At 36.9% G+C, this 14,367-nt stretch overlaps 1 long non-coding RNA gene across 1 annotated transcript in view; it reads left to right on the top strand.

Moving 5' to 3' along the window:
* Positions 1-14,367, top strand: part of LOC138819755 (uncharacterized) — a 30,402-nt gene that overhangs the window by 414 nt on the left and 15,621 nt on the right. Inside the window, exon 2 of the long non-coding RNA XR_011369610.1 lies at positions 12,573-12,623. This is a non-coding gene — a long non-coding RNA (uncharacterized lncRNA). The remainder of the gene's footprint in view (positions 1-12,572; positions 12,624-14,367) is intronic.

Here is a 14,367-nt window from a genome sequence, read left to right as displayed (position 1 = left end):
GCTGGGCTGGATCGAGGTCCTCCTATCTATAACATGTATGCTCCACCAGGCCTGGTCCTCTGTCGTTGGTATAGTAGATATGTAGCAACATGCTCAGTCATCAATTTAGATGGATTATCCCAAACTTTTAGTCCACATCAGGCGATTCTTTTTTTTTTTTTTTATTGTGAAAATACTGTACAGAGGGTTTAAAATTACATCGGCAAGATAATGAGTACATTTCTTATCAAGTATTGTAGCTTCCTCCTTTGTTTCCCCTTCTCATCCCATCCTCTCCCCGCCTCCCTTCCTGTCCCTCCACCTCCCCCTACCAAAGTTGTAAAGTTCATTTTCGACATACGACTTCTATGTCTCATTGTTGCAATGGGTCCACCTGTAATCTCTATTTAAATGATTCGTTTTTTCCCTTCCCCTCCATAAATTATAACAACATCAAATACAGTTAAAGCAGGGATTATACTGTGGGGGAGGGACATAAAAAACAACAAAGAAATAATCTTATAAATGTAATAGAAACAATCGAATGAAAGAAAAAATATTGAATACATATTTTAAGGTTCATTTCCCTAACATCAACTTATCTGACCTGTTTTGCTTGACTCAGACATATACTAGTTATTGCAAATAAGGCAAACCATGGAACCTATGTTTCTTTGGGCCTGGCTTATTTCACTTAATATAATTTTTTCCAAGTCTTTCCATTTCCTAACAAATGGAGCACTGTCATTCTTTATGATGGAGGCATAGAATTCCATTGTGTATATATACTACATTTTCTTGATCCATTCATCTACCCAGGGGCATCTGGGTTGGTTCCATACCTTAGCTATCGTAAATAATGCTGCAATAAACATAGTTGTCCTGGTAGCTTTAATGTGGTCTTGTTTGTGAACATTTGGGTAAATGCCCAAAATTGGGATTGCCTGGGTCATAGGGGAACTGTACATAGAGTCTTTTGAGGAACCTCCATACTGCTTTTGAAAGTGGTTGAACAAATTTACACTCCCACCAACACTGCAATAAAGTTCCCATCTCTCCAAATCCACTCCAGAATCTGTTGTTATCAGAGTTCTTGATTATAGCCATTCTAACTGGGATGAGGTGGTATCTCAAAGTTGTTTTGATTTGCATTGCTTTTATGGCTAGAGAGGTTGAGCATTTGTTCATGTGTCTATTGGCCATCCTTCTTTTCTCTTCAGAGAAGTTTCTCTTTAAGGTTTTAGCACACTTATTTATTGGGCAGTTGTTTCTTTGAAGATTTGTTGTTGGGGGATTTATTTTAGCTATGAGACCCTTGTCAGTTGTATGGCTAGTGAAGATTTTCTCCAAGTCTGTGGTCTTTCTATTGATCTTGCTAGCTATATCCTTTGCCATGCAGAAGCTCTCCAATTTCATGCAATCCTAATTGTCCAACCTTTCTTTGGTTTGTTGTGTTTCAGGGTCTCTATTCAGAAAATTTCAGCTTTTGCCAAGTAGACCTGGGATTTTTCCTATTCCATCCTGTAATGTTTTCAGAGTGTCTGCTTTGGCATCGAGGTCTTTGATCCATTTGGAGTTGATTCTGGTGCAGGGTGATATATAAGGGTCTAGTTTTAGTTTTCTACAAGTAGTTAACCAATTTTGCCAGCACCATTTCCTGAAGAAGCTTTCTTTCTTCCATTCTATTTTCTTAGCTCCCTTATCGAATATTAGATGGCTATAGGTCTGTAGGTTCATTTCTGGGTTTTCAATTCTATTCCATTGGTCCTGTGGTCTGTTCTTGTTCCAGTACCAAGCTCTTTTGATTATTATTGCTTTGTAGAGGAGTTTGAAATTTGGAATTAATATTCATCCAGGACTGTTCTTTCTGTTGAGGATCATTTTTGCTATTCGGGATCTTTTATTGTTCCCTATGAATTATTGGATTGCCTCTTCTATTTCCTTGAAGAATGAGGTTGGAATATTCATAGGAATTGCATTGAATTTGTAGATAGCCTTGGGAAGTATTGCCATTTTCATGATGTTGATTTTTCCAATCCAGGAGCATGGGAGTTTTTGCCACTTTCTAAGATTTCTTTTGATTTCCTTTTTCAGGTTTTTTACATTTTCATCATAGAGGTCCTTCACTTCTTTGATTAAGTTAATTCCTAGGTATTTTATTTTTTGTGTGGTATTACGAATGGAGATGCTTTCCTAATTTCAGCCACACTTTTCTCATTGTTGGCATACAGAAAAGCCATTGTTTTTTGAGGGTTAATTTTATACCCTGCTACTTTGCCAAAGTTTTAAATCAGCTAGAGTAATTTGGGAATGGAGTCTATGGGATTCTTTAAATACAAGATCATGTCATCTGCAAAGAGGGAGAGTTTTGCTTCTTCTTTCCCTATTTGGATCTCCTTTACGTTTGCGTCTTGTCTTATTCCTGTAGCTAGGCATGCTAACACTAGATTGAAGAGAAGTGGAGACATTCTTGTCTCATTCCTGAGTTAAGAGGAAATGGCATTAATGTTTCACCATTAAGTTTAATGCTGGCTGTAGGATTGTCCTATATAGTCTTTATTATATTGAGGAAAGTTCCATGGATTCCTAGTTTTCCCAGAACCTTAATCATAAAGGGGAGTTGGATCTTGTCAAATGCTTTTTCAGCATCAATTGAGATAACTATGTGGTTCTTACCCTTGCTCCTGTTGATGTGATGAATTATATTACTTGATTTTTGTATATTGAGCCAGCTTTGCCTCCCTTAAATGAATACTGTTTGATCATGGTGTATGATTTTTTGGATGAATTGTTGAAATCGATTGACCAAAATTTTGTTGAGAAGTTTTGCATCAATGTTCATCAAAGAAATGGGTAAATAGTTCTCTTTCTGTGATGAGTCCCTGCCTGGTTTGGGGATGGGGCTTATGATGGCTTCATAGAATGTGTTCGGTAGTGAATTTTTTCTTTCAATTTCATTGAAGATTTGGAGGAGTATTGGTGTGAGCTGTGTTTTGAAGGCCTTATAGAATTCTGCTCTAAAGCCATCTGGTCCTGGGCTTTACTTAGATGGGAGGTCTGTTATTGTGGTTTCTATTTCAATGCTTGATATGGGCCTGTTAAGATGGTTTAACTCATCCTGGTTTAGTTTCAGCATGTCAATATTTGCTAGGAAAAGGTCCATTTCTGTCAAGTTGTCAAACTTATTAGCATAAAGTTTTCAGAAATATTTCCTTATAATGTTCTGAATCTTGGTTGATTCTGTGGTGATGTTTCCATTCGCATCTCTGAGTTTATTTATTTGCGTGTGTTTTATTCTTTTTCTGATAAGATTTGCTAAGAGTCTGTCAATTTTGTTAATTTTTTGAAGTAACAAATCTTTGTTTTGTTGATTCTTTTGATGATTTCTTTTGCATTCTAATTCATTTAATGCTGATTTAATTTTAATTATTTCTTACCGTCTACTGGATGGGGGATTATCTTGCTGTTTTTTTCAAGGAGGCTCAGATGTCTCATCAAATGGTGGGTTTCAGATCTCTCGAATTTGTTGATGTAGGAACTCAGAGCGATGAACTTGCCCCTGAGTACTGCTTTTCCTGTGTCCCAGAGGAGCTGGTAATTTGTGTGTTCAAGAACATTTGAATTTCCTTTCTAATCTCTTCCATGACCCACTCGTGATTCTGCAGTGTGTTTTTCAGGCTCCATGTGTTATAGGATTTTCTTTGGTGGCTTTTGGTATTAAGTTTTAATTTTATTTCCTTGTGGTCTGAGAGAATGCAAGGTATAACTTCAATATTTCTGAAAAACGTGTATTCTGATGATGCTGTGTGAAATATTCGGTAGATGTCTGTGAAATCTAGTTGATCTATGCAGTTGTTTAGATCTGCGTTTTCTCTGTTGAGTTTTTACTGAGTTTATCTATCTAGTGAGGAAACTGGTGTGTTAAATACCCCACAAATTAATCTCTTTGGATCTCTGTCAGATTTGAGGGAAAGTAGTGTTTCTTGGATAAATTTGGGGGCTCCATTGCTTGGCGAATAGATATTCAGAATTGTAATATCTTCTTGAAGGATAGATCCCTTAATTAGTATGTAGTGACCTTCTTTATCTCTTTTCACAAATTTCATTTTGAAGTCTCTTTTATCTGATATTAGGATTGCAACTCCTGCCTGTTTATGGGGGCCATTTGCTTGGTAGATTTGGTTGCAGCCTTTCATATCCAAAATGTGTTTGTTTTTATATGCAAGATGTGACTCCTGATCCTAGCAGATAGAAGGATCTTGCTTTTAATCCAACTAGATAGTCTACGATGCTTAATTGGAGAGTTAAGTCCGTTAATGTTGAGAGTTAAGATTGAGAGGTATTTGGGAGTACCTGCCATTTTATCCACCTTCTTGAGTGCTGAGTCAACTGGGTTCTTCTTATGGTTCTTGGATTCTCAGTTTGGGTGCGATTTCTTGGCCTTTATTGTGATCTTGTTGGTTTTCTATGTGTAGGACATCTTTAAGAATGTTTTGTAGGGCTGGTTTTGTGGAGATATATTGTATCAATTTTTCTTTGCTATGGAAGGTTTTTATTTTACCTCCAGTTAAGGAGAGTTTAGCTGGGTACAAAATTCTTGTTTGATAGTTGTTTGTTTTTAGGGCATGGAATCCATCATTCTAGGCTCTTCTTGCAATGATTGTTTCCGCTGAGAAATCTGAGGTGATTCCAATTGATTTCCATGTATAGGTGATTGATCTTTTCTCCTCGTCATCTTTAAGGATCTTTTCTTTGGTCTGAATTGATCCTGTGTGGATTATAATTTGATGGTGGATGTCCTATTCTGGGCTGGTCTATTTGGAGTTCTACCAGCTTCTTGTATCTGAATAGGACTTTCTTTTTGCGTGTTTGGGAAGTTCTTTGCTAGGATCCTGTTACACAAATTTCCTAGACCATTAACTTCTGTCTCTAGCTTCTCCTCTACACCCGTTAGCCTCAGATTAGGCCTTCTGATGGTGTCTTCCAAATGTTGGATAGATTTATCATATTTCTTGGATTTGTCTTAAATAGTTGTATGTTCTTTCTCTATAATATCTAGGCTCTCTTCAATCCCCGAGAGTCGATCTTCTGCATGGTCTAACCTACAATAGAGACTTTATACTTTGTTTTAAATTTCTTCTTATAGTTGGTCAACTTTGTTGGCTTCAAATTCTTTGTTGCAGCATTGTTTTAGAACTTGTATGAACTTCTTTTCTTCCTTAATTTGGTTTTCAGTGTTTATTCTCAAATCCCTTAGTTGATTTGTTATTCCCATTCCTTCTGTTGGGGTTCCATTCAGCATTCCCTTTGTGGTCTCTCTGACTTCTTTCAGTTCTCTGTTTATGGATTCCATGAATGCCTTTAGTGATCTTTCTGCATTCTCATCTCACTCTCTCAATTCCTGTATTTTTTTTGATTAGCTTCTTCACGTTCACGCAGTTCCTGTAGTTCTCTTTGACTGATCTCAGCCTGCTCATGACATTCCTTTATTTCTCTTTGAGTGCTCTCCATCTGCGCATGCAATTCCTGTATCAATCTTTGAGTAGCTTCCTCACGCTCATGATATTCTTGTATTAATCTTTGTTTTGCCTCCTCTCTCTCCCTATCACGCTCATGCGGAGTCCTTTGCAGGTTTTCACTCTTTTCATTTACTATATTTACCAGTAGTGTTTATAGAGCTTTTTGAGAACTCTCCTCTGGATTATTGATTATCTTTTCTGACCCCTGATTACCATGAGTGGGAGTTGAGATACCCGGACTTGTCATTTTTCTTGTGTTTTTCCAGGTTGCTCTGCCCATTTGGGATGAAAGTAATGCCAGTTTTGTGCTAGCACACTATTTTAAGGCAAGCATCAACCAAAGTCTGTAGTTCCACACTCAAAAATCTGCAGATACAATCTAGTTCTACAGATATACCTATTCAACATCAAACAACTATGTATTAATGGGCTACAAACCGCAAAGAAGAATTTGGCAAACAGAAATGATTAAGTTTAGGGAGAGATATGGGTAAAACTAGGCACATAAGTATGTGGAAAGGCAGTGGGATAGTTAACTTAACTCAATCCTAATCTCAAAGCGGGAAATAGGTTGGATAGAATGATAGTAGAGAGAGAAATAAGAAGAAAGAGAAAGAAAAAAGACAAGAAAAAATAGAAAAACAAAAAAATAAAAATTAAGAAGTTCAACACTTAAAAATTATGCAAAATGAAAACGTAATATTCAGAGAAGAACGTGGATAGAATAAGAGAAGGGGATGGATAGAAAGGAGATGTGAAAAACTTAAAAATAAAAATTCTTAAAATATTATACAGGTAAAAAGGGTAGTACTGCTATTAAGAAATTTAAGGCTAAGAGGTTTTAAATTGAGTAATAAATTTCTGGATTAAGGGTGTACACAATGGGGCTAAGGTCTAATAATCGACTATTGGCATATCTGAGGATTAGCAGAATAACAATTAAGTCACGCAAAGAAGATAGGAAAGAAGAAAAAGTGAAAAGAGTAAGAAGGAAAGAAACAAAGGGCAAATGGTCAGTAGAGCTAAACAAAAAAAATTTTAAGAAGACAAGAGAAAAAAGTACACACACATATACCCCTAAAATGAAAATTCTGAGAGGAAGAAAAAAATGTTAACAAAAAACAAAAAAAATTAAAGTAAAAAATTCAAAATTAAAAAAAAAAACTTTTAGAAAAACATTTTTTATAAAGGTACAAAAAAAGAGTTCTTTGATATTTTTGGGTGGGGATGGTAATATAATGTATCTCCCTTGTGTCCTTAAGCTGTCTCTTGTTGCAGTCTCTGGTCTGTTTGTGGTTTTTGATTTTCCTGTGGCTTGAATGGTTTCTTAAGTCAGTTTGAGCAGGCAGAATAATCACAGCAGATGATTCTTGACCACAGGTGAAGCTCTGGGTAGGGTCACAACCATCAGACCTCATTCTCCTCTCAGGACAGTTGTGAGGAAACAAGGGATTTATACAGAGGGAACTCTGGAGCATGGCTAGGCACAGAGGGAGCAGCCTTCAGATAAGTTTCTCCGCAATTCTGTGAGCAAATGACAGGAAGATAGCTGGGAAGGGCTCAGGTGGGGCCTGTTATTAATTGTCCAACAGATGTGGGCTTATGAAACAAAACATGGCTCTCTTTCATCATTACCCTATCGCCATGAGGAAGAGGATCCTTCACTATGTTGAGTTTTGTAGCTGGTGAAACCAAAGCACAGAGAAGCCAGTTGACCTACTTATGACTTCAATTTCACAGGAAGCTCTGCCTGACTTTGATACCCTGCTCCCTAGGAGAATGGATGCTATTCAGTCCACTTCTTGTGTTAGGAAGTTCACTTCTTGTCAGTTGTGGGGCTGGAACTCTAGGCATGGGCACTGTTCCCGAAAGCCTCAGCAAAAGGCTATTTAGTGCTCTACCACTTGAGCACAAAGCACTACTTCTGATTTTCTGGTGGTTCTTTGGAAATAAGAGTCTCACAGACGTTTCTGCCTGGGCTGGTTATGAACCATGATCCTCATATCTCAGCGTCCTGTGTAGTTAGTATTAGAATTCTGAGCCACTAGCACCAGACTTAATTGTAATTCTGACTTTTTTTCTCTCTCTCTTTCAAAAGTACTGATCCCCATGTGGCTGGAACCCGAGGTGGCCCTCTCATTCTGGAGGTTGGCTGTGGGTCAGGAGCTGTCTCGCTCAGTTATTGAAACAGCTCCATGGGATAAGCCCCTCTGGCTAGACCGTGACAGTTATTCATTGTCCCTCCTGCCTTACTAGACTTATTGTATTGCTTTCTACATCATTTTCTAGCACCTGGCCAAAATTATGATACGTAGTTATGGAATGAAAAAGTAATGCCATCTTAAGAAAGTTATTTAGGGCTCTGGGAATGTGGCTTCATGGTACAGTGATTGCCTAGCATCCATAAAAGCCTGGGTTCAATTCCTCTAGTAACACATAAAAGAAAAACTGGAAGTGGTGCTGTGCCTCAAGTGGTAGAGAGCTAGCATTGAGCAAGAAAAAAAAAAGCTCAGGAAAACTCCCTACCCCTGAGTTTTAGCCCCTCGACTGGCAAAAAGAACAAAAACGAAACAAAACAAAACAAATAAACCATTTAGTTAGTAAATCAAAAATAAAGAACCCATACTTGGAATATATAATTGCTCCTTTCATACTGACACCTGACAACAGTCCCTAATTCATGTACTTTACTTATATGAGGATACTGTGTTGAAAAAATCTTTGTTCATTAAGTCACAGCAATTAATACTAGGAATGTGCTTAGATGCCAGGTAAAGTTTAATTCTGGAAATTCAACGATTCCAGGATTTGTGTCATCACTGAAAATCACAAAAAGAAGGGTAGGCTAAGTGTGATTTTGAAATTTTTTTGGTCCATTATGGCACCAAAAAGGCAGAGGCTAATTAATAGTTATGACAGAAAATAAGGAATAACTCCAGATAGAAGGAATAAATGATAGTAATTAAGGTATACCAGAAACTGGTCTTGAAAACAATTTTTGGTTATTGTAGAACTAGTTGTTAACTAGGCTTTTCCTCATTGCCTTTAGAATTCCAAATCTCTTAGGCTAGCTCTTCATCTCTGTGTGATAAATGTATCGCCTATGCTATTCTTTCATACCTTATCTCCTTTACTTTCTAAAAATCTCATTCTTTCTATATTTCTCTATGAACATTTCCTGATACTAAATACACTTATACAGATGGCAGAGGATGCTAATGTAAGGGTCCCATAGCTCATGAGTTATTAATGTCGGAAAATGGAAAAGGAGGACTTCAATTTTAATGTCATCATTTGGTTAAAATTTCCATTCTTTGTCTACACTGTGTCATTCAGTGCACATAAATGCAAATATGAGCCAGGTGCTGGTGGTTTACGCTTGTAATCCTAGCTACTCAGGAGATTGTGACCAGAGGATTGTGGTTCAAACCCAGCCTGTTCAGGAAAGTTCATGAGACCGTAACCTTCAATTAACCACCAGAAACCCAGAGCTGGTGCTGTAGCTGAGCACCCAGGATCAGAGTTCAAGCCCCACAACCTATAAAAAGGTGAAATATGACTTTAAGTTTCCCCAAAAGGAACGACAAGATCAATAATCTTCCCAAGCAAAAAAAAAATTCCAAAATGATTCAGTGGGCCTACTTTTGCTGAGTTATGTTATGGATTCTATGCTGGACATATTCTTTAAAAACAAATCGTTTAACTAGGGATACAGGTGGAACCATTGCAACAATGAGATGTACAAGTCATCATGTTGAAAAACGAACCTTACAACGTTGGTGGGGGGTGGAGGGTCGCCTGGGAGGAGGGGGTATATGGGAAGGGATGGGAAGGGGAAACAAAGAGGAGACAACAATGATTGATAAGAAATGCACTGGTTATCTTGCCCATGTAATTGTAACTTCTCTGTACGGTATGCTCACAGTAAAAAGGAAGTAAAAATTGTCAAATATTAGCTTTACAATAAAATTCATATAATATTTCTCGTTTGAAAAGAGAAGTCTATACAGTTGATGTCACTTGGCTTTCTTACTATCCTAGTTTAAAGCCAAACCAGGCAGGATAGTCTGTCAAAGTCTTATCTGTAATTACACAGGAAAAAAGCCAGAAGTGGAGTTTTGGTTCAAGAAGTAGAGTACTAGCTTTGGGACTAGGTGAGCAGGAAAGAAGACTGTTCAGAGACAGGGTCCAGCCTCTGGGTTCAAGCCCTAGAACCAACACCAGCTAAACAAAAAAGCAAACAAAAAACCAGATATTTCATTGGAACCCTCCTTAAAGGACTATTGGTGTGAGAAATGGCTCCTTTTGCTGTTCATACATACTGGTTGCTTTTTTGGAATCCTTATTGCTCTGGAGAACTCAGGACCAAACAAAAGGAATTGATAACTGACTCCTGCAACAAAAGAATCATCTCAGGGGTAAAATATCCATCCATAAAACACTTTAAAACCTCCATGTCTTTGTTTCTTTGCAGTAGATTTTTTGGGGGGTCCAGTCGTGGGCCTGAAATCTGGGCCTGGGCACTTTACCTCAACTTTTCAACTCAAAGCTAGCGCTCTACCACTTGAGCCACAGCACCACTTATGGCTTATATTTGCTTATGAGGTGCGAGGAATCGAACCCAGGGCCTCAAGCATGCAAAGCAAATGCTCTATCACTGAGTCACCTTCACAGTCCCTGCAGTAGAACATATTTAAAACAACGTTATTTCCTTTTGTTCTATGCTGGCCATCAAATGGCACATTATATCTTTTTGTAATATTCTCAATTTAGAAGTTTACAGAAAAATTATATATGAGTAAAAACACACTAAAAAAAGTCAGGGACAGAGTTTCCTTCAAGCCTTCGGATTCTCTTCTTTTACAGTAAAAAGGAAAGCACAAGTTAACTTGAACTTTGTCAATCCTCTATGTTCCATTCTTCTCCTGGGATCAGTTTCCACATCCAGTAATAGTTATTTCCAGGAACAATCTATGGTGCTGTCTAAGGTATAATGAATGTTTTCTGGCTTCACCGAAATAACCCAAGGACACCTTTGGACCTGAGGTAACACGTGTTTCAGAGACAACTTAGTATAGAGAAAATATGAAATTGACATTTCTTATAAATACATTATCCATGAGTATATTGAGTTCAAACTTTGTAAATTCTCTGTAAATTAAGGTGAATTTTAAAGGGGAATATGGTTCTCAGATAATTTTTTTCTGAGTGTATATGCTGCACATTATTTCCCAAGTTTACATAAATTTGTTAACTCATGTTAACTATAACAATAATAAGAGAAAGAGAAATTCTGTGTTTAAGACTCTACAAATAAGACCACGTTGAAACAATAAAGCCAAATCCAGTATGTAGATTTATGAGTGTGATATAGAGAAAGCATTACTCCTACGTGGAACACGAAGTGTATTCTAAATCACACTTGCTAACGACACATCTTTGTAGAAAGAAGAATGGAAGAATAATTCTGTTTCCAATGCAAGGCAGATATAAGAGCATGGACTTGTCTGGAAAAAAAGAGTCCATCTTGAGAGAGCAGGGATTATACTAGCCATGAACTGGTGGATAAGATCACATTTTTTCTTTCCTTTAGTTATATATTTTTTGTTGGTGGTGGTCTTGTCACTTGAACTCTGGGCCTAGACACTGTCCCTCTGCTATTCCGCTCAAGGCTAATGCTCTACCACTTGAGCCAACAGTGCCACTTCCAGTTTTCTTGCAGTAAATTGGAGAAAAGAGTTTCCGGGACTTTCCTACCTGGGCTGGCTTTGAACCCCAATCCTCAGATCTCACCACAACGTAGCTTAGGATCACATTTCTAACAGTGTACACTCAGCATATGTAATTTGTATATTCATCTATCTGTATATGAAATCTTGAGTTAAAAATCTGGACTACAGCTTAGACTTTAAACTCAAAAAATGTTTGTAGTTTAAAAGTTCATTCTACTGGATAAATGAAACCTAAGAATGTAAAGGAGTCTGGGAGGTTCAGTTTGCATCCAGCCTGGGCAGAAGAGTGTTTGAGACACTATCTATAATTAACCACCCAAAATCTGGATTGGAAAAATGGCTCAGGTGATGGAATAACAGTCATGAGCAAGAATGATGAATAAGAGCTTGAGGCTTTTGCATACATACATATAAACATATACATACACACAGAGGCACTTATATGTGCACACACATATACAAAAATGAAGCAACTCTCAAAATATGTAGAAAAGTTAGAAAACAATAGAAAATATGTCCTGAGTAAGACTGGAATCAAGTGCTAATTTTTAAAATTAGAAAATCCTCAAGTGAACTTTCTTCAAAATGTTTGAGCATATTAGAGAGGTAGGGACCAGAGATAGTAAGAGAGTCAAGTAATCAATATTAAAAGGATTGGATCCATGGAGGAATGAATCAGAGACCCCGCAGGTGCACTTGAAAATGTTCATACCCTGTGTCAAATGTTAGAACATCTTTGAAAATAGTACATGAACAGTCTGAGAATTCTAGCTGATAATATCACTAGAGAAGTTCAGAATTGCTAGTCAGTATCTAGATTAAATAAACCAAGAAGGGGCTGGGAAGGTGGCTCAATGGTAGAGTGCTGTGTTGCATGCATGAAGCCCTGGGTTCGATTCCTCAGCACCACATAAGCAAAAAGAAAATAGCCGGAAGTGGCTCTGTGGCTCAAGTGATAGATCGCTAGCCTTGAGCTGAAGGGCTGAGGGACAGCACACAGGCCCAGAGTTTAGGCCCCATTACTGGACCCAAAAACAAACAAACAAACAAACAAACAAACAAACAAAATAAATAAACCAAGAAACTATGGTTGGGCAATGTGATACAAGCCTTGAATTCGAGCACTCAGACTGACAGGAGATTAGGGACTGGAATTTCTACTGATACCTTCCCTAGACCAGGTAGTATAATTTTGTCTTAATAAAATAAACCAAACAAGAAAGGAATACACAGTTGGAAATTTGGGCTAATTTCTTCATTATGTTTTGAGAAGCCAAGATTTCTATTGAAATGCAACTGGTATATCATCCTCAGTTGTGTTTAAATGTTCTCTTTATTACAGAATATTCCTAGATGCAAAATGGTTCATTATTCCCATCCAAAATTTGAAAAAGTAAGTAATCATCATTCTGTTAGATTCCAAGGAAAGATGAAGGATTACAAAAGCATAAACCTGGAGGAATAGCAAAGTTCATCTAATGTAGGTCTTTATAGAACTTGCTAAATTAGAGTTTAGACTTCAAATAAATATTTCGGTTTTGTTTGTAATATCATATTCTATAGGATACTACAAAATTCTTTTTAAGTAGAGGGTTTAATTGGTGTGTGTGTGTGTGTGTGTGTGTGTGTGTGTGTGTGTGTGTGTGTGTGTGTGTGTGTGTGTGTGTGTGTGTTGTGTGAGAGAGTCAGACAGAGGTGAAGTTTGGGATAAAATACTTCTTCCCTTCAGCATTTAGTTTTGGTATCTATTGTTTGTCCCACCTCCCCAATCTGGAGTTCTAAAGTTGCCTTCTAAATACATTTATCCTTTGATCTTCTTGATATTCAGATTCCTAAGGTCTGCCTGTGAACTTCAACATTGGCTTCATGAAGGTGATGCCTTTATTCTAACTTGTATGAAGCCCATTGCTCTGTTTAAATGCAGTTTGTGCTGTGTTAATGGTTTTACTTAGCCCAGACTGTGGTGCCCCAGGCTGTGACTGTTAATTCTGAGATTAGTTTAGGCGAATAAGAGATACTATACTTTCAGGTATATCAGTGAAAGAAGTTCAGTATCTTTATTGAAACAATTTCCTGGCTGTAAATACAAACAAAAACATCCAGTGATATAAATGTACTATCTGTTGTTTTTAGTTAATTGTGCACCACTCTAATAAAAAAATCTTTTTAAACTAAAATGAGTATTTGTAATGGGAAAAATCAAATGTTACAAACCTTGAAAATTGATCAAGTACTAAAATAAAAAGAAAGACACTAATCAGGAATGAAGTACAAATGTAAGTGTTTAATAAATAAATACAATGTTTGAGATTCATATCCATGTAGCAAATACAAAGGAAAATAGAGGAAAGTCACTGAGATCCTATCTTACACACTAGAATAGCTATCACCACTCAAATAAATAAACTGCTGGAGAGGTTGAAATAAATCAGGAACTATATCTGGTTCTGTGGCATTGTAAACCAGCGCAAACCATAGGGATACCTTAATGGAAATTTACACAATATCAAAAAGACAGATGTGTTGATGTCCTTTACCGCAATTGGATACATATTGAAGGAATATAAATCAACATGAACATCCATGTTTATGGCAGCAATATTCCTAGCAACCAAGCTGTGTAATCAACCTAGATGCAACAGAAAGAAGGAATGAAGAAAATGTGCTACTCATAGCTATAAACATGTTCTGATATATGAGAAGTGAATGTTTCTACTGTATCATTGCTAAATATTTTGAATATATACCTAATCTTACTTTCACGACGTTTTGTGGCATTGTGTTTTTGCTTTAAGGAAGAATGTCCATATTGATTTTCAGACTAGTTACAATAGGTTGAAGATATCCTATAATATGTGGATATTAGATTAAAGTTTAAATATATCAATGAACATATAGAGTACCATCATATATAGTTTATGATTTGAAGCAATTTTAAGAAGGCAACAGTTGGGGAAAAAGATGTTGTTAGAAGCTTAACAAATACACAGACATGGAAAAATACAAAAAATGTGCAAGTAATTACTGCTAATAGTAAAACATTTTCCTCAAGTTTTAACAATGAAACTATTAAAATAATACTTAATAATATCAAATAAATATGCCATGGAAGAAAATGTACCATTGCTATACGTTTC

The sequence above is a fragment of the Dipodomys merriami genome, unplaced genomic scaffold (assembly GCF_024711535.1).
Source record: "Dipodomys merriami isolate MVZ:Mamm:240054 unplaced genomic scaffold, mDipMer1.0.p SCAF_815, whole genome shotgun sequence".
Lineage (NCBI taxonomy): Eukaryota > Metazoa > Chordata > Mammalia > Rodentia > Heteromyidae > Dipodomys > Dipodomys merriami.
This window is presented reverse-complemented; position numbering and strand designations above follow the sequence as displayed.